This window comes from Astatotilapia calliptera, chromosome 1, assembly GCF_964374335.1.
Source record: "Astatotilapia calliptera chromosome 1, fAstCal68.1, whole genome shotgun sequence".
Taxonomy (NCBI): Eukaryota; Metazoa; Chordata; class Actinopteri; order Cichliformes; family Cichlidae; genus Astatotilapia; species Astatotilapia calliptera.
The window spans coordinates 34,824,475-34,850,273 of record NC_137422.1 but is presented as its reverse complement, the minus strand read 5'-3'; the positions used below and the strand labels follow the sequence as shown (position 1 = coordinate 34,850,273).

At 41.0% G+C, this 25,799-nt stretch overlaps 1 long non-coding RNA gene across 2 annotated transcripts in view; it reads left to right on the top strand.

The window, feature by feature from the left end:
• Positions 1 to 25,799, top strand: part of LOC145428238 (uncharacterized) — a 183,009-nt gene that overhangs the window by 22,950 nt on the left and 134,260 nt on the right. For both annotated transcript variants that reach the window (XR_013908483.1, XR_013908481.1), the window contains exon 3: positions 5,894 to 6,039. This is a non-coding gene — a long non-coding RNA (uncharacterized LOC145428238). The remainder of the gene's footprint in view (positions 1 to 5,893; positions 6,040 to 25,799) is intronic.

Below are 25,799 nucleotides of genomic sequence, written 5' to 3'. Positions count from 1 at the left end.
TGAAGACAGACACTGAGAGAATTGGGAACCCCCAAATTAAAGGCATAGCACAGTAAGGATTGGCCTAGATTGATCCCTTTTTTGAAGCATAAAAGCAGCATTTGTTTTCTCAAGCATAAAAGCACTGTCGACTGTGTGAGTAGATAAAAAAAAAAAGATGTTTGCATTTTTTAGTTTTTCTAGTATGTTCAGTCCCTTATCTGAAAAGGACACTACAAGATTAGCACAGGTAATGTTTTATTCAGTTTTTCTTGTAATTTGGTTTGTAAGATTTTTGCTTTTGTAGAATTCTAAAAAAACTACAAGAAGAAAAGCACGGCTCCTTTGAAAGCTAATGGGACTGGCTTGGAAAGATTGCATAGTTGTAAGTCCACATACTGCTGTGCTTTCATAGTATTTTACATGTAATCACAGTGCTTTTTTTTCATCAGAGTTACATATTCGGTTTCTGACTGAGGCAACTGTTGTTGTGATTTGGTGGTACATACAGTGGGGCAAAAAAGTATTTAGTCAGCCACCGATTGTGCAAGTTCCCCCACTTAAAATGATGACAGAGGTCAGTAATTTGCACCAGAGGTACACTTCAACTGTGAGAGACAGAATGTGAAAAAAAAATCCATGAATTCACATGGTAGGATTTGTAAAGAATTTATTCGTAAATCAGGGTGGAAAATAAGTATTTGGTCACCTCAAACAAGGAAAATCTCTGGCTCTCACAGACCTGTAACGTCTTCTGTAAGAAGCTTTTCTGTCCCCCACTCGTTACCTGTATGAATGGCACCTGTTTGAACTCATCATCTGTATAAAAGACACCTGTCCACAGCCTCAAACAGTCAGACTCCAAACTCCGCCATGGCCAAGACCAAAGAGCTTTCGAAGGACACCAGGAAAAGTATTGTAGACCTGCACCAGACTGGGAAGAGTGAATCTACAATAGGCAAGCAGCTTGGTGTGAAAAAATCAACTGTGGGAGCAATCATCAGAAAATGGAAGACATACAAGACCACTGATAATCTGGGGCTCCACGCAAGATCTCATCCCGTGGGGTCAAAATGATCATGAGAACGGTGAGCAAAGATCCCAGAACCACACGGGGGGACCTGGTGAATGACCTGCAGAGAGCTGGGACCAAAGTAACAAAGGTCACCATCAGTAACACACTACAACGGCAGGGAATCAAATCCCGCAGTGCCAGACGTGTTCCGCTGCTGAAGCCAGTGCATGTCCAGGCCCGTCTGAAGTTTGCCAGAGAGCACATGGATGATACAGCAGAGGATTGGGAGAATGTCATGTGGTCAGATGAAACCAAAGTAGAACATTTTGGTATAAACTCAACTCATCGTGTTTGGAGGAAGAAGAATACTGAGTTGCATCCCAAGAACACCATACCTACTGTGAAGCATGGGGGTGGAAACATCATGCTATGGGGCTGTTTTTCTGCCAAGGGGACAGGACGACTGATCCGTGTTAAGGACAGAATGAATGGGGCCATGTATCGTGAGATTTTGAGCCAAAACCTCCTTCCATCAGTGAGAACTTTGAAGATGAAACGAGGCTGGGTCTTCCAACATGACAATGATCCAAAACACACCGCCCGGGCAACAAAGGAGTGGCTCCGTAAGAAGCATTTGAAAGTCCTGGAGTGGCCTAGCCAGTCTCCAGACCTCAACCCCATAGAAAATCTGTGGCGGGAGTTGAAAGTCCGTGTTGCTCGGCGACAGCCCCAAAACATCACTGCTCTCGAGAAGATCTGCATGGAGGAATGGGCCAAAATACCAGCTACTGTGTGTGCAAACCTGGTAAAGACCTATAGTAAACGTTTGACCTCTGTTATTGCCAACAAAGGTTATGTTACAAAGTATTGAGTTGTATTTTTGTTATTGACCAAATACTTATTTTCCACCCTGATTTACGAATAAATTCTTTACAAATCCTACCATGTGGATTCATGGATTTTTTTTTCACATTCTGTCTCTCACAGTTGAAGTGTACCTCTGGTGCAAATTACTGACCTCTGTCATCATTTTAGGTGGGGGAACTTGCACAATCGGTGGCTGACTAAATACTTTTTTGCCCCACTGTACATAAAATTGAATTGAACTAATCTATGCTTTACATCACTTGCACTTTCCCACACTGACGGGCTCATTGGTGACGTCAGTGGTGTAGTCCAATAATCTTTCTATCCGACTTCTTCAGGCCAACCAGCCTCCACTCTGTGTACTTTAAATCTCATTGCCCATCTGTCATTCTCCCTTGTAACCTACCTCCTCCCCATCTATGCCTCTCCTCCATGTTACTCAGGCTCCTTCAAAGCCTCTATCTTCATAACCACCACCAGCACGTAGACTTCAGGAGGTCATGACCTAATACTATGGACTGGACTATTGGAGTCAAATCGCCAAATAGGTTAATTGAATTCTATACATGTATATCAAGAATTCCTTATTGAACTGATATTTGGATCAGATATCGGGGACAACAAGCCTAGTTGCATAGGCCTAAACCATCTGGCAACCACCGACCACTAGGGGAAAGTATGTTCTGTGACAGGTTGGCAAATGGTTGCTGGGATTTTCTAGGTGAAATTGTTTGCAAAGAAGCATAAGGATGCAGAATCAAAAAGCTCCTTTGGAATTCTTTTGGCAACGAGCAGTTTGCCATGCTCGTCAGTAGAGGCTCATGGAGGAGCTAGCATTAGCTCAAACACTTGGAAAGCCGAGAAAAAGCAGAAGGAAGAGAAGACAACAAAAAGTAATTAAAGTAAAAACGAATTCTTTAACAACTTGCAGAGCTTTACTCAACTGAACTCAGAGTGTGGACTCAGAGGTTTCATAGCACCTGTTAAACTGAGCTGCGTGACTCAGTCTAACTTAGCAGGTTTGTCATAGGAGATAGGAGTCTATCGGTGTTTGAGAAAAGTTGCAGCAGTGACAAAAAAGTGAATGCAGTTTTAGTGGCTGTCAGATTATTTCAGTCATCCATAAAGTGTGCTGATAAGCTGTGGTTGCGAAAAAATAGTAAGTGAAACAGGCTGCCAAGTTAGTCTGTTACCCTAATTGTGCTGTTGTAGTTTGCTTACTGCATTTCTCTATGCATGTTTGGAATGCAGTGTGAAATTTACTGTGCAGGGGAATCTGGAATATACGTGGATACTACCACATGACACATACCATCCATATTAATGTTGTTGTACACCCCCTGTGGGACTATAGCCACTCCCTGGTAGCAGCAGCCTAACCTATCATGGTAAAATACCCCATAACACTGCACAATCGCTTATGAATGGTTCAGAGACACGGCAGAGATCACTCCACATATGATCACCTCATCTGCCTCAGTTTATGTACACACTTCTTTGTGCTGCTTCCTTATTTTTTAGGGAGTGGCTGAGGTTATTGCCAATTGTTCACAAAGATGCTTGATGAGTGCCAACCCTATCATCAATATTATAGTAGATTTTCACTGTTTAGAGAGCTCTTTATATAAAATATTAAAATTTAAAATACCTGGAAAAAAAAGCCTGAGGACGAGCCAGTTGATCAGATTCTTGCAATGAATTATTAATGAAACACAGTAGGAGCACAGCACATTCTATCTCTCTCTATCTTTTTCTCTCTCTTTTTTTTATAAGTATGCAGATTTATTTTCTCTTCTGTTCCAGCAACTGCTCGTCCTTTTTTTTTTTTTTTTATCTGTCACACAAGTAACAGACAGAAGAGATAGAAGTTGCAGAAACATGAGCCAGTGTGTGAGGATTTAGCTCCTGTCACTTAATAATCAACATTATTCAAGGCTGTGTCATACACAGCAGTCTTCACCACAAGTGTGAAACCACAGGATTTCTGTTAATAACAAGTATGTTTGCGTGAAAGGCATCAAAAGAAAAGGCAGGTGCATATTGCAGGTAGAAATAACAAAGAAGCTTCCAGTAGACAAGCAGTTTGATGGACACACATTCTATAGGGAGGATGTATAGTCTACATTAGGGCTGTGCGATATGACCAAAATCTCATATCCCGATATAAAACATCTATCGTCCAATAACAATATAAATCACAAAAAATTTAATATTTTCTGTAAATTCTGTGAATCTCGGGTAGGTGAAGTGTTTCCAGCTGGGCGTCGTGTACCTGGAGTCGAGTGTTTTAACCGATGCATGAAACTGTACATTTTTAGACATAAGTTGTAACGGCCGCCGTTTTCTTTGTATTTATTACACGGCATGCTGCGGGGAAAAGCCTGTTCTAACGTTTGAGTCTAAGGTTTATTTTTTAGCACCTGACGACTTTTTTTTTGCTTCTCCTCCCTCCATAATACTTTTTCACGTGATTCCATTTATTTTGAAAAGTCTCAACAGGATCTTGAGCTTTATTGTGAAAGGTTTATGTGAAAAATAAACAAGCGGACGTGATGGTTTTACCGTCGTTGTTGCTAACAACAACCCATAAAAACAGGCGCTTGTCCATCCGTAGTGTGGTTATATTAAATATAAGAGAAAGAGAGAACTTTAAGAAATTAATATAGCCACTACAGTGACCAACAAAACGATGAAAAAAATATTGCCGTAAACAGTTTATTTTGCGACACCACGAAACAAACGATAGCGTAAAATGAAACGATAGACGTTTTTATATCGTCATCTGATATATATCGTTATATCGAACAGCCCTAGTCTACATGTCTACATCTTTTTATGAATCTGACAGATATCCATGGCGATGCTGGCCTCCCAGAATGTTGCAGGAAATGTAGATGTGATTTCAGAAACTGAAAATGTATTGTCCAGTTTTAAAAAGCAAGATTTTGATAAAATAATCAGTTGCAGGAAATGCAATTTTACGATAACAAGAAAAACATGGCTCAGTCACAGAATCAAATAATACAGAAGCCATTCCTGTTCCAATATTCTCCCAGATAAATATCAATGAAAGGCTCTTTTCTTTCCAGATGGCATCTCATTCAATCAAGTGCTACCTTAGACCACAAGCTGGGCAGTAATTTAGTAGATTTTTATTGTTTATTTTGTGAATCAAACAAAACAGTCAAAAATCAGCTCTGTAATCATGACTCATCTCTGCATGCTTTAGAGGAATTACTTCATATTAGCCTGTGGCCAATCCATGCAAAAGAGAACAGGTCAGTATGTCAAACCTCAAATTTATGAAAATAAGGAAAATAAACATAATCACGCAGTTTAACCAATATTTATTTTGCATTTTTTTTGGTCTATTTTGCAATAATATAATTTTTTATTGACAACAAGACTTTTTACAGGAGCGGCTCCCATCCATCAGCATACACACAGCTCAGTGATACATGTGATAGCTGGTCTGCCTTCATTAACCATGCACGCCACATCCATGTCTTGTTTGATGGATAACTTCTTGGCACATGAGTGCATTTCTCTGAAACATCTGACCTTTATTGACACAGTCCACTTCAATATACTGAGCAATGAAGGGCTCCATCTATTCAATACATGATTGCTTTCGTGAAACGCCTGCTTAAAGAACTCTTTTTGGAATATGTGGGTAGAATTAGCATTTTGCCAAATAAATGAAATCAAGTGACCTTATATGATGAATAGAACAAACAGCATCCTATTCATCACATTCATCAAGAGCTGAAGATGAATAAAAGATTATCATTTACACCCACAATCAGTACAGGTCAATGATTTTAACCCAGACAAATTATTTAGACAAATGTCTTTTTTTTACTCTGAGAATTTGGCTGAGAATATCTAAACGAGCCTCTGTATTTGTCAGGAAAATGTATAGACATAGTTGTGAAACTTGGTTAATAAAGTCATAGTCATCCAGTGCACAGTGTGAATACAGAGGTTTAAGTTCTGTTATAATTGGTTGGCTTTGATCTCCGAACTCTGCAGGAGACTGCTTATGATCCATCCCCAGAGAAACCTGTACTGTGCGCCTCAGTCAGCTCCAAAACCTCCAGGTTCTCATCCTTTTCCAGAATTGAAGACAACACAGCCGGCAGCTCATTCTGATGTAACAGCTTTACTCTTACTTGAAGGTCAGTAACTCTGTTTTGTGGCCTGAAGCTTGTAGTCATTTCTTTCCTGACTGTCTTAGCTGGGACTCGTCCTGCAGGACTACGAAAGCCATATGTCTTCTCCTATTAATATTTTAATTTAAATTTTTCCATATCTTCAGTTTAGGATCTTGATTTCTTTTTTATTAATTAGCTATATTTACATGTATCATTATATCATTTATGTAGTAAGTTGAGTTTCATTTTAGTAATAGTATTGTTTCCGAAACTATTTTGGATTGAAAGTTCTTTTGTATATTACAGTATAATTTATCACTGATAAATTGTTGTTTCTAAAAAAAAAAAAAAAAGGACAGCTGGAAAATTTGTTAATCATGGATGCATAAATGTGCATCCGGTTCTGATATACATTAATGCAGTTCACTAGTGTTATGTGTGGGTTCAAACACACATCTGTGTGTACAAATCTGCACTCAGAGTCGATTAGAAAAATTTCAGTAGAAATGACTGCTTGCCTGTGTCTGTCCACATATTCAAGCAAATATATAGGGGGGGGTCATGCTTCATCCAACCTATACAGCCACATTGACGTATCGACGCAATGAACAGCAGCGGTGGAAGACGGATGAATGTGTATATATCCATTGGCTGTGACAGCTAAATTAACTGTTGCCAACTAAACTTTTCACCACCTACAGCTTGTTAAGAGACTTCTTTGTCTGATTAAATAAGATAAGTTGGAAAGGCCAAGGTTATAGTTAAGTATATGATAAAGCAAAGGACAAAGCAAAGTAAACATATACCTTAACATAGCATCTATTCCAGTTATGCTTCCCTCGCCTAAGCATGGTATTAATTATACAGTAATAAGGACTCAAAACAACATCATTGACTTTGGAGGCCACCGTTGTCAATATCATCCTTTTCAATAACAGGCCACCAGTTGATGTTACTTCTTCTCTGTGCTACTTGCTTGTGCTTTGTAGACATGCTGCAGGGATTGGTTTGCTGTCTGTATACATCCCTGAGAGAGGGTCTGTCATTCATAGCCACACTGTTTATTTTTTGACCTTTGCATTCGTTGTATCCATCTGTCCTTTGGCTGGCTTTGCAAGTGGAGCCGTGTCCTCTGAGGAAAGGCAAGGAGGAGGAGATGAAAGATTCATACAGGCACACGCGGCATGAGGGAGGTAGCAGGAGAGCTCCACCAGAGAGAGTTAATTAGGATCTCCCTTTCCCAGGCAATCACTCTGCTCTTGACATTTCATCTCACTTTTTCCCGAACAAATCTCCCTACGACTTGCAGAGACAGGCAGAGAGACAGAGAGGAAGTGCTTGACCTTGGTTAGGTGTTGTGCTGCATTGCTAGTTTTAGCTCACATCAGTCTGCCTGCCCATGATAACGTTCAACATGAAACAGTGGAATAATCCCACAGCTCTCCAAGCAACCTGTCTCTAACAGTCTGCCTCCTTTCACCTGAAAGGAAGAGCCCATTCTTTTGTCCTCCCTGGTGCAAATTCATTATTTTGTAGAAGAAGCACACATATAAATGTTCCACAGACACATTTCCGATGCCCATACTTTCCCTGCTATATCAAAACCCCCAGAAAAACACATTCATACGCAAATCAGTCCCAATGGTGAGGTTAGCAAGAGTGCAGCGATACAATAAATGAACAAAACAGACCATCAACACTTAGGATTTTTTTTCTTCTCATAATAATAAAAATAGGAAACATAATCATAGCTTGGCTAAATTGAAAACCTTCAGTGTTCAGTGAGAGAGAGAGAAAGATCTGATGATCAAGCCATAACAAGAGAAAGGATTGGTCTGAGAGAGAGACACTGTGAGAGTGTGTGAGGAGGTAAAATGTGTTTATTGTCCCTGTCTCCCTGTCTGTCATTTGAAATTGGAGAAAGCAGACTGTATTATTGGACACCAGTGCCAGTCGCAGCCAATGATCTGGCTCCGTGATAGATCTGTTTAATGCTCACTTTATAGCTGGCAATCCCCTGCTGAGGATTTTTCAGAAAGCTGACAGAGTGGTGTGTAGGTAACCTGCACGCAGAGAAAGGGGAAAATTACTGTTCTGAAATTACTTTGACTCAAAGCTTTAAAGTGGCATCTCAGTCCCCTCAACCTTTTTCGACTAGGCCGAAATAGATGACAGAATTTCCTCACCTCTCAAAGGTTTCATGGTGATAGGAACAAACAAAAGTGGGAGTATTTGTGACAACACACATAATACGTATGAAACGTGACTTGCCTCTGACATCCTCACTGAGTTTTACAGCCATTCGTTGCTGTTTTTATGTAGTCTGGCATGAAGCGGTGCAAGGACTTCTTTGATTACAGTTCTGAGATGCTTGTCACATGACCCGAGGGGTCATGAAGTCAGTGGTGGGCATTCAGCAGGACCTTGGCAGAGGCATTACCAATTTGTTCATTAGACCTTTATATGGGTGTAGGTCAGTGGGGCTCTGACAGGTGTTGTTGAGATGAACGACTTGGTTGTAAACTCGCACACATTTCGATCTTCACTCGTCAGTGAGGGCAAACGCTTCCAATAGAAACAGTAGTCATGGAAATGAGGGTTACTAACCCTGCCATGCTTAATTCATAAATCAGCTTCTGTGACCGCTAATGAAGCCAGTGTTTAGCGGAAGAGTTTTTCCATCCAAGTGTTGTTTTTTTGACACAAGAAATAATATCAGTGGAATAATTTTCCAGTCCTTTGTCAGATGTCTGACAGCTCTGAAGTGAAGTCCTTAATGATTTGTATAATTGTAATCATCTTTCTTTTTTTCCATTTTCCATTGTCTTAGGAACTCCACTGTCAGAATAATTTCATTTTAAACATTTAAATAATTCTCTTACTATGAACACAACCCAAAGAAATACATTGCAGTTCACATTGTACTTCACTAGAACTCCAAGTTAAAAGTCAAGTCTTCCAGTTAGACCATGTCAAGTCTTCATGTAGCCTTATATTTAACAATTGTATGGTAATTTATGGTAATAACAGTTGCCTCTAGATTAAAGAATGTCACGGCTTTAAAGTGTTTTTTAAAATTAGCTAAAACAGAGTCAGCTTGGACATTTTAAAACTGTTTTTCGGTGCTACAGTTGAGTGCTTAATTATCCCTAATTTCCTCTGTCAAATTGTCTTCATCTGCAGATGGGGAATGTTTGTCAAAAGGAAGTACTAAAACACATTCAGAGCCAACTGAAGCCGTGCAGCAAAATGATTGCAACTAGTACGTTGAATTATAAATAGCAGCTGCTTTCAATTTGCTGAAATTAATATTTTGAAAGAATGTATTTGGGGAATACAGTTATTTGCTTCCTTGCTGAATGCTTAATGAGGAACTGATGCCACACTCATGTTTGCAGAGTAAACATGAAGTTACACCAGCAGCCATTTAACTTAGCTTAGCACTGGGGGGAAAGGCTAGAAACAGCTTTACTAAAGCATAAAAAAACAGGTTTACAGCTGCTTTCTTTCTTTCTTTGACTGGATCTGACCCGAGATTTAGTCCTGTGCACTTAAGAATTCATCCTATTACTTTTATGAGCAATCATAAATAAGCACTGGAGACTCAGTTCCACTGGCTTTAAAGGCAAGTCCTAAAAATTACATTGTGCACAAATGACTCATGAAATCAGTTAAAGAGACTGATGATACAGTAAAGAAAAATTCTTGTTACTTTACAATAATTAAAATAAAAATAAATCAAAATAAATGATCAAACTAAAATTTTGGCTAGGGAACTGTGTGGCAGCGCACCTAAATAAGATCATGTCTTAGAGGTACACACTGTCATTTCCTGTTATTTTCTGATTTCTCCAGTTTAAAACATTATCCTCGTGTGCACAGTAACTAGTGTTTTCACTGTGCTGGAAGTCTATAGCTCTATCTGTTTGGAGATATTCATATGGATCCTGCTGCTATATGAGGCTACAGTGAAGAAACATCTGAATATTAATCCAGACAAATGATCTGTGACACTATATTACCTATAATTTTCAACTAGTTGTCTCTGCTCCATCCACAGCAGGTCTGTGCTCTATGTTTGGGGCCTGCCCCACAGTTTGAGAACCACTGGTGTACACATATCGCGTATTGTTATTTCGGTAAGCTCTGTGTATCTTCATTGTGTAAACACTGGAGCTGAAATGTGGAAAAAGCCTGATACTCAGACTTTGTCCAGTCTGCAAAGAAAGGCTGGTTAACATATAAAAGGAGGGACTTTGAAGCTGAGACATAGCCTGAGAGCTGGTGTCTTAAGCGTGACAGTTTGCAACCCTGGTATAAACATTTTCCTTTTTTCATATTCTGTACACAGTTCAGTTCTGTTTACTTTTGCTCAAGGGCTTTAAAGTCACTGAAACCGAGTATGTGGTACAGACCCTGTGGAAGCTCCTCTGAGACCAACTTAGCTTGGTGTGCTTGCTGATTCAGGGTCATGCACCTTTGTGTGTCTGGCAGAAACACAATGAAATATGAGTTAAAGTTTGTCAGAATCCAAAGAACTTATTGTGCTATGCCCATCTTTTGAAGTCTTCTGTATTTTGTGTTTTATTGTCAGTGAAGTGTAAACTCAATAAAAGTAATGAACAGCAAGTTTATCTCTGCATCACTGAAGTAACAATTTTCATTTGATGTACTGTCTATCTTACTCTTATCTAAAGTGACTGAGTGGGAGAACACATCAAGTGCATTACTGTAATAATCGGGGACTTAATGTTGTAATATTCCATTAAAGTTGGGCACTTTGGCCTGTTAGAAATCCTGCACAGAAGAACGTTCCAGGAAAATTGAAGGGGGAAAATGAGTGAAGCATCAAGAAAGGTTAAGAAAGGATTATTTTACCATATAAGAGGACATTAGAGTAAGTACGGGACCAGGGGAAGCAAGTGACTGGAGCGCATACTGTGAAGATGATTTCATACAAGCAAAAAAAGTGTTTGCAACCAAAAGTTAATAATCAGGTCATGCAAGGCAAACATAAGACGCAGTTCTGTCATGTTGAAAGAGAGAAAATATGATAAGTGTGTTTAACAGGAGCACAGAGGTTCAGCTTAAAGTTATGATTATGACACAATGAAAACGTTTTTAGTATAAAATCCCTTAATTAAAGATCCCATTCTTTTTCGTGGGACTTTCTCACCATTTATTTAGTCTATAGATTTAGCCGCTCTTTCATCACCACACAATGGATGATTTTCAGCTATAAAACACAGATCTTGATAAGGCGTCAAACGTTTGTCCAGAGACATTTCAAACAATCCCCATCTTGAAAGAGACAAATTATCAGCTAGCCTGCAATTAAATTGGATGTCATTTGTAGTGAAAAAGAACTCAAAGAGAAATAAGTGACACATTATAAAACTATCTAATTGTCTCGGTTCATTGCACGTTTTTTTTTTTTCTATTCTCGCTGATTTATGTCTTTCCCTGCAGTACTTAGCATGTCTGTCAGCGGCCATAGGTTCTGACAGAGTGTCCTCGAGCAAAACAAAACCTGTTTATCTTGGAGCCCACTCTTCCTTAAATTATACTTTGTCTGTTGAATTCCTTGAATATAACTACAATCCTGTCCTCTGAATCAACAAATATTTCCCCATCCTTTCTTTAATGTGAATCTTATCTGGTACATGACCACTGATCCAAAAAATTTGGCTTATTCTATCTTAGCGTAAGCATGTACTGGATTCGTATACAGTACATGCAGATTTAAAAACAACCCAGATCAGATTGTAAAGGTTTAGAAAATAATCCACCTCATTTTTTTCTTTTTGACGTGGGACAAGCTGTTATTTTGGTTGTCTGTTACAGGGTTTGTGTCATTAAGCTGGACAAAAGACTCTTGCTTTGTTTTAATTGAACATAGGTTTATTTTGGGAACACTGATTCATTGTTCATTTGTCTGCATCACTTGGTAGATATTCATTAACACAAAAGAGACATGCATCAGCCTGTTCTAGTGCGAGTCATCTGACGGCATTTGTTTCGGTTTACTTTGTTTTATGGATCTGGATGTTTCTCACTGCTGCCCACTATGTAGGACAGGTGCTATTCCACCGTTTTTTAAATTTAAATCCTACAGTGTACAGTTCACCTTTGCTAAACTCTAGGGTATAGCGGCATATTGGAAAAATACAAGTATTTTAATTTGTTAAACCATTTATGCATCTAAAAAAGAACATGGCAACAGAGATAGATTTGCAAAGATCCAGTGAACAACCCAGAACACTTTAATGTTCTTTGGGAAGACAAAAGTAAAGTGGCCATAATACATTGCATTACATTTACCAAACGTAGCATATCAGGACCTCATGGGCTTTAGGCGTCTTTTGGAGCTATAGGACCTAGCAATGTTGCAGTCTCTGAGCCATCCACAAACTTCTCTGTATACCTTAGTATTCTAGCGTCAAATGTAAGACCATCTGTGCAACAGCTTGGCCCAAATTGGGTCATGGAACAGAACAATGCTCCCAATCACACCAGTAAGTCTACAACAAAATTACTGAAAAAGAATCAAGGCAATGGCTGACTCGTGGGATGTGCTCTTTTACAAGTCACAATTTTCTTTTGATTTTTTTACAAGATGATAATTGCAGAGCACTGTCTGTTTTATACCTCATGAGTTTGTCATGATTTCCAAATGTCTAAACTTAAGTCAGAGATAATCTTATTCTCCCTCTCACACAGACAAAAAGCTTCCTCTAACTTTAGGTAATTTCAGGTAATTTGGTATTATACCACGCCCTAATGATTACTGATGTATATTATCATTGAATGAAATGTGCTTAGTGTGCTTGAAATTGAATTGGGAGGCGCACATTGGTTTTGACGCTGCAGGGCAAATACCGAGAGTCATTAGACGCGCTTCTGAGATAAAAACGTAAACTCTCTCGTTGTAGATTCAGCTCCCTCTGGCAGATAGTGCCTTATTAGGAAAATATTGTCTGACTTGTTTGTTCGCTCCAGTGTACAATTATCTCCACAAATATAACATACTAAAGACACAACAGTGAGAATAGCTTCAAGTCAGAGAATTTTAAGAGGTTGCGTGAACTTCCTATACTTGTAACATCGGTAATCCAGAAACAAGAATTCAGTCATTCATAAACCATGTCAGGTCAGTGAGACAGACACATTTGACAACAGTTACCCATTTTACCATGCATTTTATTTTAGAAGTTACAGACATATAAAGCCAGAATACATAAATATTGCAGGAGCTGAAAATAAGAGCAAGTTTTATCACTTTTTTCTGAATAGATTGCTGCCTTACGCTCTGCTGTCCTAGTTAACAGACCTGCAGGACATTTTTCCTAGAGGCCAAAGGGTCAGTAGCGTTTCCTCATGGAAATTCAATCTATAGATTGAACCACCATAAACACATAGAAACGTGGTGACAAACAGACAAAAAAGAAAAACAAAATAACCACAAAGCAATACACAAAATGGTCACAAGGAAGTACAAAGAGAAAAAAGATTAATAAAGATTTAGATTTGTAGTACCCCAAAAAGTTGATTCTGTTCATCTGGACATAGCGAAACACTACCCTCAGATGGCATTTCCTGGTTGATTGAGCATGCATCAAGACAGATCTGTTGTAGATTTTATTTTCTGAGGAGAGATTTTGTATTTAAAACCAGAGCTGATGAGAGCAGTGACATTAAATGGAAACCTTAAAGTTATTGCATGTAGGTACAAAATGTTGACCTGGAAGTTAAACCATAAACCATAACAGCTGAAGTCTAGTTTGACAGAATTTTGCATTTCAAGTACACCCTTTATGTGTGCACCTAATCTCACATACAGCCTCAGATGCCAGGCCCATTGGTCATTTAACAAAATTATTCATTAACTTAACAAATCCATGGTGTAATGGTTTAAGCATTCACACAACATAAATTGAAAGATCAGTGGTTTGTTCCTGGGAGGAAACAAAGATCCGTCAGGAATCCAATGTAAAAAAAACACACCTGCCAAATCAAAACATGCAGCGCTACCCACTGTGGTGACCCCTTGTGAATAATGAAGCAGCCAAAAGCAGCTTTTAACAAAGATACTGTACAACAATTAAAACACGGCATCAATGGAGAACCGTGTTAAAACAGATAAAAGCATAAATATCAAAAGAATATCAACTGAAGGCCTGATTAAACAAAATGTTTTTGTTTTTTAAAAGACTCCACTGAGCTGGAGCGGTAAACTGTTCCAGAGCTTTGGTGCCACAGACTTACAGACCCTGTCACCCCCTAGTCTTTATGAGGGGCTACTAATAGATTTTGAGCTTGTGAGCGAAGACAGAGAACAGCAGTGTGCTTAATAAAAAGTTGGGATAAATATTCTGGAGCTTGTCCATTTAGTGCTCTGTATGCAGGAATGAGAATTTAAAAACGAATTCTAAAATCAACTGGATGCCAATGTAAAGAGATAAAATAGGGTAATGTGAGCCCACTTACTAGAGTGTGTTAGAAGTGTGGCTCTCGGTAGGGGCCGTGCTAACACCTGCTGCTCTCTGGCAGCAGCACCATGCTCTCCCGTGTTTTAAATGCACCTTAGAACAACACGCAGCAACACTACACATGAGCGAGAGGAGGGAGGTTTGGGGTCTTCACACACCCCTGATCTCTGCTGGCCATCGGGGCGGGGGGTGGCTGGGTGGAGGTGTTGGCCGTCCGATTGGGATCTGGGATGCGGGGCCTCCCTGCTGCTGCGGAGCCTGGGGCGGTCTGCTTGCCTCCACCCCGAGGGAAAGGGTAACATCTCCTGGGTCTAGGTGCCGTTTCCCCCTCCAGGGGCGAGGGTACCTGGACCTGGGGTATAGAGTTTGTTTGGGGAGTGTGATTGTGTGTCTTTCTCACTGTCCCTCTTCCCTTCTGTCTTTCTTTCTCCCTTTCCTATCCCTCAGTCATGTCTGTCCCGTCTGTAACAACTGAAAATAAAATAAAATAAATAATAACAACAAAGGTCGATCAAATGGACCAATACGGCAAGGCCGTGATGATCCATTTGGCAAAGTAAATCCATTGGGTATCCTTGTTGTTCTTCAGACAACAATTCTGACGGCTAAAGAACCAAATGGGACAGGAAAAAAAAAAAAAGAAGTGTGGCTGCAAAATGTTGTACAGAAAGACTGTCGTTTGTGTCTTTTAACAGAACTCTTATGAATAAGAATTAAATAAGTTTAAAAAAACATCTGGAGCTGATAGAGGTCGCAGTTAAAGCCCATTTTACAAGGGCAACTGTCAGCCCCTGTCAATCTGCCTCCATATCACAGACTTTGCAAATGCAGGTTGAAAAGAGACCCAGGCAGCAGTGGGCTTATGTGCCCGAAGGAACTGCAGTGACAGAGACCCAAGTGTCGAGTGCCACTGAACGTTGACTGAGTAAGATACCCCAAGTGATCAATAGGCAAAGGCAACTGTTAATGATCCTTCCACAGGTTCCTCCCTCGATGTCAAGTTCACGTCTTTGTCTGAGGCTGTGTGTGTGTGTGTGTGTGTGTGTATTACTTCCTGTTTTATTTTGCAGTCTCCTGTCTGGTTTGTGATGCTCAGTTTTGCTTCCCCTGTCTCGTTAGTTATGATGTAGTTTAGCACGTGTCTTCACTTTCCTTAATCACCCTCTTGTGTATATATTGTCTGCATCTCCTCTGTCTGTTGTTGGTTCTCCTTCATTGTGGGTGTTGTTTCCATCTGTCTGTCATTTCAGCTTGTTGTCAACTCTGTAGTCAGTCGGCCAATTAATTCTGTCCTCTGTTATAGTTTTGCTTTTGTTTTTCTTGCATTTTTTTTTTGCCAGCAATAAAGCTGTGATATTTGGTTTTATTTATCTGTTGAGTCCTTCATTCTACTCCCTGCCCGCCACTTGCCCCGCTTCACATGACACGTTCTAGCAACAAAATCCTTATTCACCTTCATCATGTTATTCATTAAAACACAGACACATGTATCTCACAGTCATTATTTAATTTTTATTGTATGTGTACAACTGCAGTGGGGAAGAGCCATTTGTTCAGGCTTAGTGCAAACTGTATGCATAAACATGGCAAATAAAAATACATAAATTCTGTGTGCATGTATATGTACAAGAAATTTCTCTTAGAAACACTGTTTAATAAGAATCTCAATAAAACAAAGCACACAGTCATATGTTTATAAATACAAATAACCTTTACTGCTACTTTCCAGCCAGCTAGCTTTTTCATTTACTTTGGCAGAGCTGATAAGGCTTTGTGCTTGTTGCAGCTCATCCAACTACTGATTTTAAGCATGTAATTTAATCCTGGGGTTTGCCAGTAATTGATCTGAGGGGCACACAAAATGTCAAAAAGCAGAAGTAAACTGCTTTCAGCTTTCAGCATTGTTGAATATTATGCAAAGAAAGGTTGATTAGGAAGTGTATGGAAAGAGGTAACTGTCAATACATTTGAATGTATTCATACTGGAGCATTTGAATCACATATAATATACATTTAATTTATTTTTACCATCCAATCCAGTTTTGTGGGTTTGTGTTTCCTCTCAATACTGGAAAATGTTATTTTCTTTTTGTTATCATCTGTGTCTTTTCTTTTAACTTACCAGCCAGCAACCTTACCAGCCCGTTCTCACTCCCGAGGCGTAACATGCCAACGTTTTGTCACGTCCCGTGGCGTTCCTGAGGAACGTGAAAGGAGACCTTCGGCGTTCTTATGGTACGCGGCGGGTTATGGCTGAAATCCAGTGCAATGACGCTCCTGCGGTAATAGACGTTGCAGCCCTGTATTCCAGCCCTAAACCTAACCTTATCCCTAGCCCTAACCATAACCTTTTTCCTGATCTTAACCAGGACTTTAATGATGTTAAATAGCGTGTTTCTAAGCGATTTGAAGAAAAAGAGAAAACGTGTAGATTGAGTCCATACGGTTGTCATATTTCCGCATTTTTCCGAGGTCGTCATTTAGGAACGTGGTGGGATTGGTTCAGATCTCTAGATTCATGTATGTCCAAATTCCTTTGGAAAAATAAACCCCCACGTATAAGCTTAAAAACACTACAAAAGACTAGAACTGCCTAACTTTCAGCACTACTTCTTAGCCAACAGGCTTCAGTTTATCTCAGGATGGCTAAAACATACCCTCTTAAATGAACCTTGGCTAGATGTAGAACAAGCACTCTGCAATAATCTAGAGATCTCAGACCTACCATTTATCAGCTCAAACATCCAACGACATGAATGCTTTAAAAGCATCAACATCAGCTCTTCTCTGACAGCATGGTGAGAGTTTCTAAAATTGATGGCGTCTTCATTAAGCCCATGCAAACGTACACCTATCTGGAACAACCCTGACATATTACAAAACAATAATATGATAAACTTTTCAGATTGGAGTGGTAAAGGAATCAAATATTTAGAACATATACTAGAAGGAACAGAATTTATTTCATTTGACGGACTAGTTACACAATATGGGATCAACAAGAAAAGATTTTTAGAATATCAACAAATTAAATCCATAGTAAAAAAGAAATTTAAACCGGGTCAAGTTGAACTACAAACACCACCAAGTGTGGTTCAATTTCTTACTCTTAAAACCCCCAAATTACTATCCAAAATATACAGAATGCTTTCTAAAACAGATGAATCAATATCACTTCCTATTGCAAAATGGGAAGCGGATTTATCAGTTAACTTAGACCAAAACTTCTGGTCTCAGATTTGCTTAAAAACCTTTCATCTAATTAGAAATCCCAGTCTTCAATTAATTCAATACAAAATATTCCATGGAGTGCACTATACAGGTCATCGGATGTTCAAGATGGGCTTTACGTCTACCAACAACTGCTCACACTGCCAAACCAATTCACCGGACAATTATATCCACGCTCTTTGGTTCTGTCCACCAGTTCAGAAGTTTTGGCGCGAGATATGTGAAGACTTATCAAAGTGTCTGAAATGTAACACTCCAACTTCCCCCTTAGTGTGTTTGTTGGGCAGCTTAGATAATGTCACTTCAGAAAAGAATATCGCCCATATGGTTTTCACTGCCCTATGCATAGCCAAGAAAACAGTCCTCATGAACTGGAAAAATAAAAATAATCTTAATTCTAACCAATATAGAAATTATCTATTAGATTACATTGGTGTGGGGGTAGGGACAGGCTTAGGGCGTCGGGGGGTTCCCCGGAGGCATCTTCCTTGGGGGGCTCAACCCGGGGTAGCGGTCATGTCCGGTTAGGGGCTCTGTTGGCTCTCAGGTGACTGTTTCCTCGCGGCTGCGTGCAGCGGGGCTAGGGGAGGGTCTGTGCTGACGGACATGGGTTACTGACCTGGTAGCCTGGCTGCCCCTGGGTGGGTCCGGGATGGGCGTGAGGTTCTGGGGGCGCTCCGTCTCTGGGCTGGGACCCGGACCGGGCCTCGGGGTCTTGGGTCCTGGTTGGTGTGTTGCCGGGGTTGTGGGCGGGTGGGTGCATGGGGGCCTAGCCCTGGAGCAGGGTGCCGCCGGTGCATCGAGCCACCTGGGGGGCTCTTCAACTGGTGGGGGAGATTGTCACATCTTGCAGGAGCTTTCCTCTCCTCAGGAGCTCCCTCTGCAGGAGGGGGAGATACAGAAGAGGTAGAGGAAGATCTCAGCCTGGGTGTTTATTGTCTTATGTAGTCTGGAAGATGAGTGGATGGTGGGGTGGGTGCAGTTTTGTCTGTGGTGGGGTTGGGTGGACTGTCCCGGGCTCTGTGGGGCCGGGAGGCGCTGCTGCACTGGTCCCCGGTCTGGATGGGCCTGGGCCCCCTTTCCCTGGCGGGTCGCGGAGTATGGGGGTGCCTACTGGGGTCAGCGGGGGAGCTCTTCCCTCCCCATCTCCAGCTGCCTCCCTCTTCCCGCTCCACCACAACCACCCACACATGCAGGACCTTGGAGTAGGGAATCCAAAGTACCATCAGGGTGTACACCCCACCCCTGGCGTCGTTGCCCACCTCTCAATTTTAAATACACGTAGACATTGAGGGCTAGCAGGAGGGACCATGCGCTTACCTGCTGCTCTCTGGCAGGTAGCTCCATGCCCTCCTGGGTTTTAAATGCACCTTAGAACACACATGCATCAACACTACAATGAGCGGGTGGAGTGAGGTTTGGAGTCTTCTCTCACCCCCATTCTCTGCGACCTGCTGGAGCGGGGGGGCTAGGAGGAGGAGTTGGCCGTCCGACTGCGGTCTGGAGTGTGGGGCCTTCCTGCTGCTGCGGAGTCGGGGCGGTCTGCCTCCCCCCACCGCAGGGAAAAGGGTAACACCACCTGGGTCTGGGTGCAGTTCCCCCCTCCAGGGGCAAGGGTACCTAGACCCGGTTTGTAGAGTACGCTTGGGGAGTGTGATCGTGTGTACAGCGTCTCTTTATGTCTGTCTCCACGTTGGTTGAGTGTGGAGTAAGTGCATATGAGAGCATGAGGGTGGGAATGGATGTTTGTGTCTGTGTGTGCCTGTATGTCTGTGTCTATATGTCAGGTTGGGTGTCAGGCGCCACCTCTCTGGGGACATCTCAGGCCCTCCAAGGTTTGGAGGCCTATCTCCCCCTACCACCACTTCCCCTGCCAGTGGCGGACCCCCTCAGACATCGGTGCGTTGGTGGTTCTTTGTGTCCAGGGATGGGCGTCCAGGTACACACCGGCTCACTCCTTGGCGGCCGCTTATCGGGGCCTGGAGCCTGGGGCTCGCTCGGGCCACTTCGGAGGTGGGGTGCCCCCGGCCTCTCGGCCTGGGGCTTGGTCACTCAGGCACGGCTGGCTGCCGGCGGAGCTCACGGGCGCGTCACTGCAACTCCCCCTGGCTTCTGCTCCGCGGCTGCTGAGTGAGCCCTCATCTGGGACTCTCCTCAGCTCTTTCTGGGACAGTGGCGCGGCTGCCCCTCTGTTGGTCTTCCTTGGTCTCTTGTGTTCTGGGGGCCTCTGGATGTCTGGAGTTTTGATCTCCTCCATACCTGCTTCATGCCCTGGAGGACGGGGCTGTGGCCCCCCCACACCCTCTAGCAGATCATTACATGAAGGAACCTTTTAAAAAACAAAAAACAAGCGCGTCCATGCTCACAGGTGTACACACGGGTGATCACACCCACAAACTACACCCTTTTTGGCTCCTACCTCAAAGCACACTGTGTTCTGTTGATCTTATGTGCTGCACAATAATGTTTAATATTTAGTATTTACTGTCATATTCCCATATATCATTGTGATGTTGTTTATTCTATTACTCTTGTTCTCTTCTGCTTGTTTTCTTTTTTCTTTCTCAGCAGGTGATCCAGGTGATTGATATATGCATTTTTTTATTTTTTTTTCTGCTCATTCTGTTTGTTTTTGTCTTTTGCCCTTCTCCCCCGTCCCTCTTCTCAGCTGCTTCTCTTTCCCTCTTTCTTTCTCCCCTTCTTTCCCCCAGTCAAGTCTGTCCCGTATTCAGTAAGTGAAGAAAAAAAAAAAAAAAAAAGGAACGTGGTGGGTAGCCGAAAAGGTAACATGTTGACGATTTGGCACCTAGCGCAAAATGTTACGCTTTAGGAGTGAGAACATGTTGACCTTACATATGTACACGTCATGGTAAAGTTGGTGTGCAAGGCTGTGTAGGTACATCTGGTTTAAAGAAACACAATTGTCAACCAGATGTAGACGTACAGTAAATGAGTGGTGCTCAAAGAGGTTTTAATTTAGTGTAGCTGAGCATACTGTGGAGCATTGCAAGGAGATGGATGTTTTTCCACATTACAAGATGCATACAGATAATGGATGCAATATAGAAAAGTTACATTGTTATTTTTTTACCCATATTTATGCATATTAAATGTGGGGATTTTAAAAGCCTTACTCTGTGTCTTTCGTTGACATGTTGTCACACTGTGCTATCCAGTATCACATATTAACTTAAGCATATTTAAATGTTGGTCAAACAAAGGCAATATTGTGACTGAGGAAGATCTAAAACATGTTAATGCCTGACTGTCACAGTAATGTCTTTCATGTGTTATTTAATTGAATGTCATTCAGGATTTTGCAAAAACATTAATTTCACTGATATACTGTTTGTCCCTCACAGCCGCCTTATTGTCAGATTTCCCGTCAACTTTACACAACAACAAATATTAAAAAAGGGCTTCATTTAATTGAGTGGGATGTCTATGTTTGTGCACGTGACAAGCAAGGGTAATTTCATTAACACATAGTCAGGATCAGACGGTAGAACGTTCTGAGTTCTTCTACACATCTGAAAGGTTAGCCGCTGCACACAGTGTACTGATGGAATTGTTTGTAATAAGCTCAGCTTCATCAGAACTGTCAGTGCATTTTTATTAAGATAAGGTTATCATTATGCATACAATTAAATTTCAGAGTTGGAACATCAACTTCTGAAGGTAAATTTTCTGACAGCTCAAATAAACTTACCGGTCACTTTATTACTGTTGGTGCTAGTTCTGGGTTGGAGCCCAGTTTCCTTTTAAAACTGCCTTAATTCTTTGTGGCACAGATTCAACAAGGTGTTGGAAACATTTGTGTGTGATTTGGTCCATATTGACATCATTGACATGACCATGTCGGTCAGCAACAACACTGATTTAGGTTGAGGCATTTAAATGGCATTTAATATCCCGACATTTTTACAGTCTTCTGCTGTGCTGTTTTGAGGAGTCTGGTATGAGTTATAGTTTCCTGTTCTTAGTTGACATGGGTGGCACCTTTTGCTTAATCCCATATGTTTTAAGGTTCTATGTGTTGTCCATCGAGAGGTGCTCCTCCTCATATAATGAGCAGTTTTTTGAGTTACTGTTGCTGTCCTGTCAGCTTGAAACATTCTCCTATGACAAAGTATTTGGGTTACCCTTTGCATGGATATGGAACTGCTGTTATAAGTATCCTAAGGTAATAATAGAGCCTAGGTGTATTTTTCTTAATTTGACTGCCTATGGGTTATTTCAGTCTTTTTTAGGCTGACTTGTTTATTTTAGTGTTTATTTTATATTTTTCTTTGTTTATGCCCTCTACTCCCATATGTGCCATCTAGAAGACTAAGATTGCCCAAACAACTGCATTAGTCATCTCTGATAATTGGTTACCCAAAATAGCCACAGAAACAAAGAGTGCACTGCTCTCAGTGTGTGTGTGTGTGTGTCTGTGTGTGTGCGTAGGTTCAGCAGCAAGCCAAACTCCATTCAAAAGAACACACTGCATCGCCACTCTGAATCAGAGTGAAACTAAAACCTAAAAACAAAATAATACAATAAGTAAGGTGCTTAATACAATGATATAGTACTGCTCCACGTGTATCCGTTCGAGAATGCTTAAGATGTATTGTCTCTACTAATGTTAAAGCAAATAGAAGAGAAGCTACAATATGTCAAATATAAAAATACAGTTATCAAAGCTCCTTTAAATGTCCTTATTTACTTTACAGCAGGTCAAGAGGAGCAATAAAAGACAAGGATATGTTTATATAATAGGCCATCTTATATATACACAACATGTGGTTACATACAGAACACAAACCTACCAACCTGTTACTAAAATCTGGTTCTCTACCCTTAAGTTAACAAGTTCTTACAGACGATCATTCAAAGGCATAATCAAGAAAGAGGTTTGCAGAAGATAATTACAGGAACCCTTCAGCACATGTGCACCTGCTTATCCCAGCTAACATGGCTAGCTTCCTGTTCTGGGTCAAAGTGTATGCCACATTAACAACAATTTGTTAAACCCAGGGCAGAACAAAGAGGTTTAATTGCAGCAATCGGGCTGCAGCAAACAACACGCTGGCGATCACAGTTTGAGAGCAACAAGCCGAGTCCCATTAGGTTTCCCAGAAAAATAAACACTTGGTTTTTTACAGCCATGTGGAAGGTGTACAGAAATTCTGTGTGTAAAATTAGCGTAGATTTTACTTGTTCCGGACAGACATGGCATCTTTACTCTATCATAACATTTTTTTATGCATAACACTTGCCAAATGATTTGTGATACACTAAAAATGTAAAGCTCAGCACACAGAGAAATTCATTTTTAATTCCATTAATCAGTTAAAGCAGTTTGAGTTTGTGACCTAGTATGTAAGACACTGTATGGAGTCTGAGCTGCTACAGTCATGTTTACCTGTCATCATAAGAGGAGGGGGTGGGAACTGGAGGCCATTTTTGTTCTGTTTTTCAGGTAGCTAAAGGAAATAAGATAAAATTCTGCACAATGATCACAACTTTTGTTTCAACCAGTTTTAAATCATCAGCCAAGTTGTAATGACTAAAAATTTACTACAGTATCTAGTATAGTAAGTGCCCTATATAGATAAAACATACCAAATTGTCCAATTTAGATGCCCACTAGGACACCTTCATTCAGGCCTGAGTGTTGTTTAGGTAACTAGCTTTTTACTTGCTCTTACACAACCAAGGTCACAGGGCTTAGTCAGTCCTATCTACATGTGCTTGTTGAATTTTGAAAGATTCCTGCAGATATCCTGTTTAGGCTGTCAGATTTGGTACTCATGATTCATTTCCTCTGTGTACAGTTAAACCGAGAATGTTATCTGCACTCCTACGTGGTAAAGGTAGGCATGAGTATTCTTTCATTTATATTTATATTTGCTGAAAGTACTGAGTTTGTCCATTACTTTTGTCAAGAATTAAATGATTTTATAACTGATTTCCATTTAAATTTGGTGCCAAAATTATTGGTTCCCTTGATGATAGATTCCATAGAGTTTGGTGATTTTTTTAATACCAGCGTACTGAGACTGAAATTTAAGGTTTGTGCAGTGAAATTCTGAAATTCACACTTGGTTGCTTTAGACCAGCAAACTGCCAAAACGACTGCTTTTATTGGTGGTAAGACTTTCTGATGATCATTTAATCAAGTGCATTTTATGGGCAGAACCTGGATGTTCCTTACCCTATTAATTCCTATGGAAGAAGTAGATCATTCTTCACAGGACCATATATAGTCATGTGAAAAATATGTTCAAACAAATCATATGTTCTTAAAACCTGTAGTGGAATCAAATAAGAAACAGTTTGATTTTCATTTCATTGATTTTTAATCCACCGTTACTTTAGCTGGATTAGTACCTGAGGTGTCAATTTAAAGGGCCATCAGATACTCTAGGAGTTATCACAGCAGTAAATTATATGTATTGTGAGAGGTTTAACTAAAATATCTGATTCATTTTGCAAAATGGTCTACTGGGAATTTTTGCTTGCATGTATATACACTCAACAAAAATATAAACGCAACACCTTTGTTACTGCTCCCATTCCCCATGGGATGGACGTAGAGACCTAAAATTCATTCCAGATACACAATATAACCATCCCTCCCAAACAGTGGTCACAAATCAGTCCAAATGTGTGGTAGTGGGCACATCTGCCATATTGAGATAATCCATCCCACCTCACAGGTGTGCCACATCAGGATGCTGATCTGACATCATGAGTAGTGCACAGGTGTACCTCAGACTGCCCACAACAAAAGGCCACCCTGGAATGTGCAGTTTTGTCTCACAGCAAAATGCCACAGATGCCACAAGCAATGAGGGAACGTGCAATTGGCATGCTGACAGCAGGAATGTCAACCAGATCTGTCGCCCGTGCATTGAATGTTCATTTCTCAACCATAAGCCGTCTCCACAGGCGTTTCAGAGAATATGGCAGCACATCCAACCGGCCTCACAACCGCAGACCTCGTGTAACCACACCAGCCCAGGACCTCCACATCCAGCAGGTTCACCTCCAAGATCGTCTGAGACCAGCCACCCAGACAGCTGCTGGAACAATTGGTTTGCACAACCAAACAATTTCTGCACAAACTGTCAGAAACCGTCTCAGGGACGCTCAACTGCTTGACCGGCGTATACGACAGCATGTACCAGTTCCCACGGATATCCAACAACCTCGCACAGCCATTGAAGTGGAGTGGACCAACATTCCACAGGCCACAATTGACAATCTGATAGACTCCATGCGACGATGTGTTGCACTGCATGAGGCAAATGGTGGTCACACCAGATACTGACCGGTTCTGGGTCCCCAGACCCCCAATAGCGCAAAAAACTGCACATTCCAGGGTGGCCTTTTATTGTGGGCAGTCTGAGGTACACCTGTGCACTACTCATGATGTCAGATCAGCATCCTGATGTGGCACACCTGTGAGGTGGGATGGATTATCTCAATATAGCAGATGTGCCCACTACCACACATTTGGACTGATTTGTGACCACTGTTTGGGAGGGATGGTTATATTGTGTATCTGGAATGAATTTTAGGTCTCTACGTCCATCCCATGGGGAATGGGAGCAGTAACAAAGGTGTTGCGTTTATATTTTTGTTGAGTGTATAATTGGCCACAACGGTGTGTCTAGTGCATTTTTAAAAAATTAAATTAATGATAAGAATGCGTTCTTTCACTGAGGGCTAAATTCAACTAGGGTAAGGCCTTAGATGGCTGAATATACTGCTATTATTATCGATTACATGAGTGGTGGATATATTAACCATTAACCAGCTTAAAATGTAAAAATAACACACAGCTTAAACTGTAATTTTGTGTTCTGGGAGTGAGGTTTTTGTCTAACTATCCGTTTAGTTTCTCCAAGGGACTCACTTTTGTAGAGCTTGTCCTTCAAAGGAATCAGGCACTGAACTGGGGCACGGCTATTGTTCTGATTAATTTGAGTTTTTAAATAATGTCAGCTAGAAGGAGGCCATCAGCTCAGGAGAGTAATAAATTACAACAAGGACAGAAAAGCTGTTAGCGGTGAA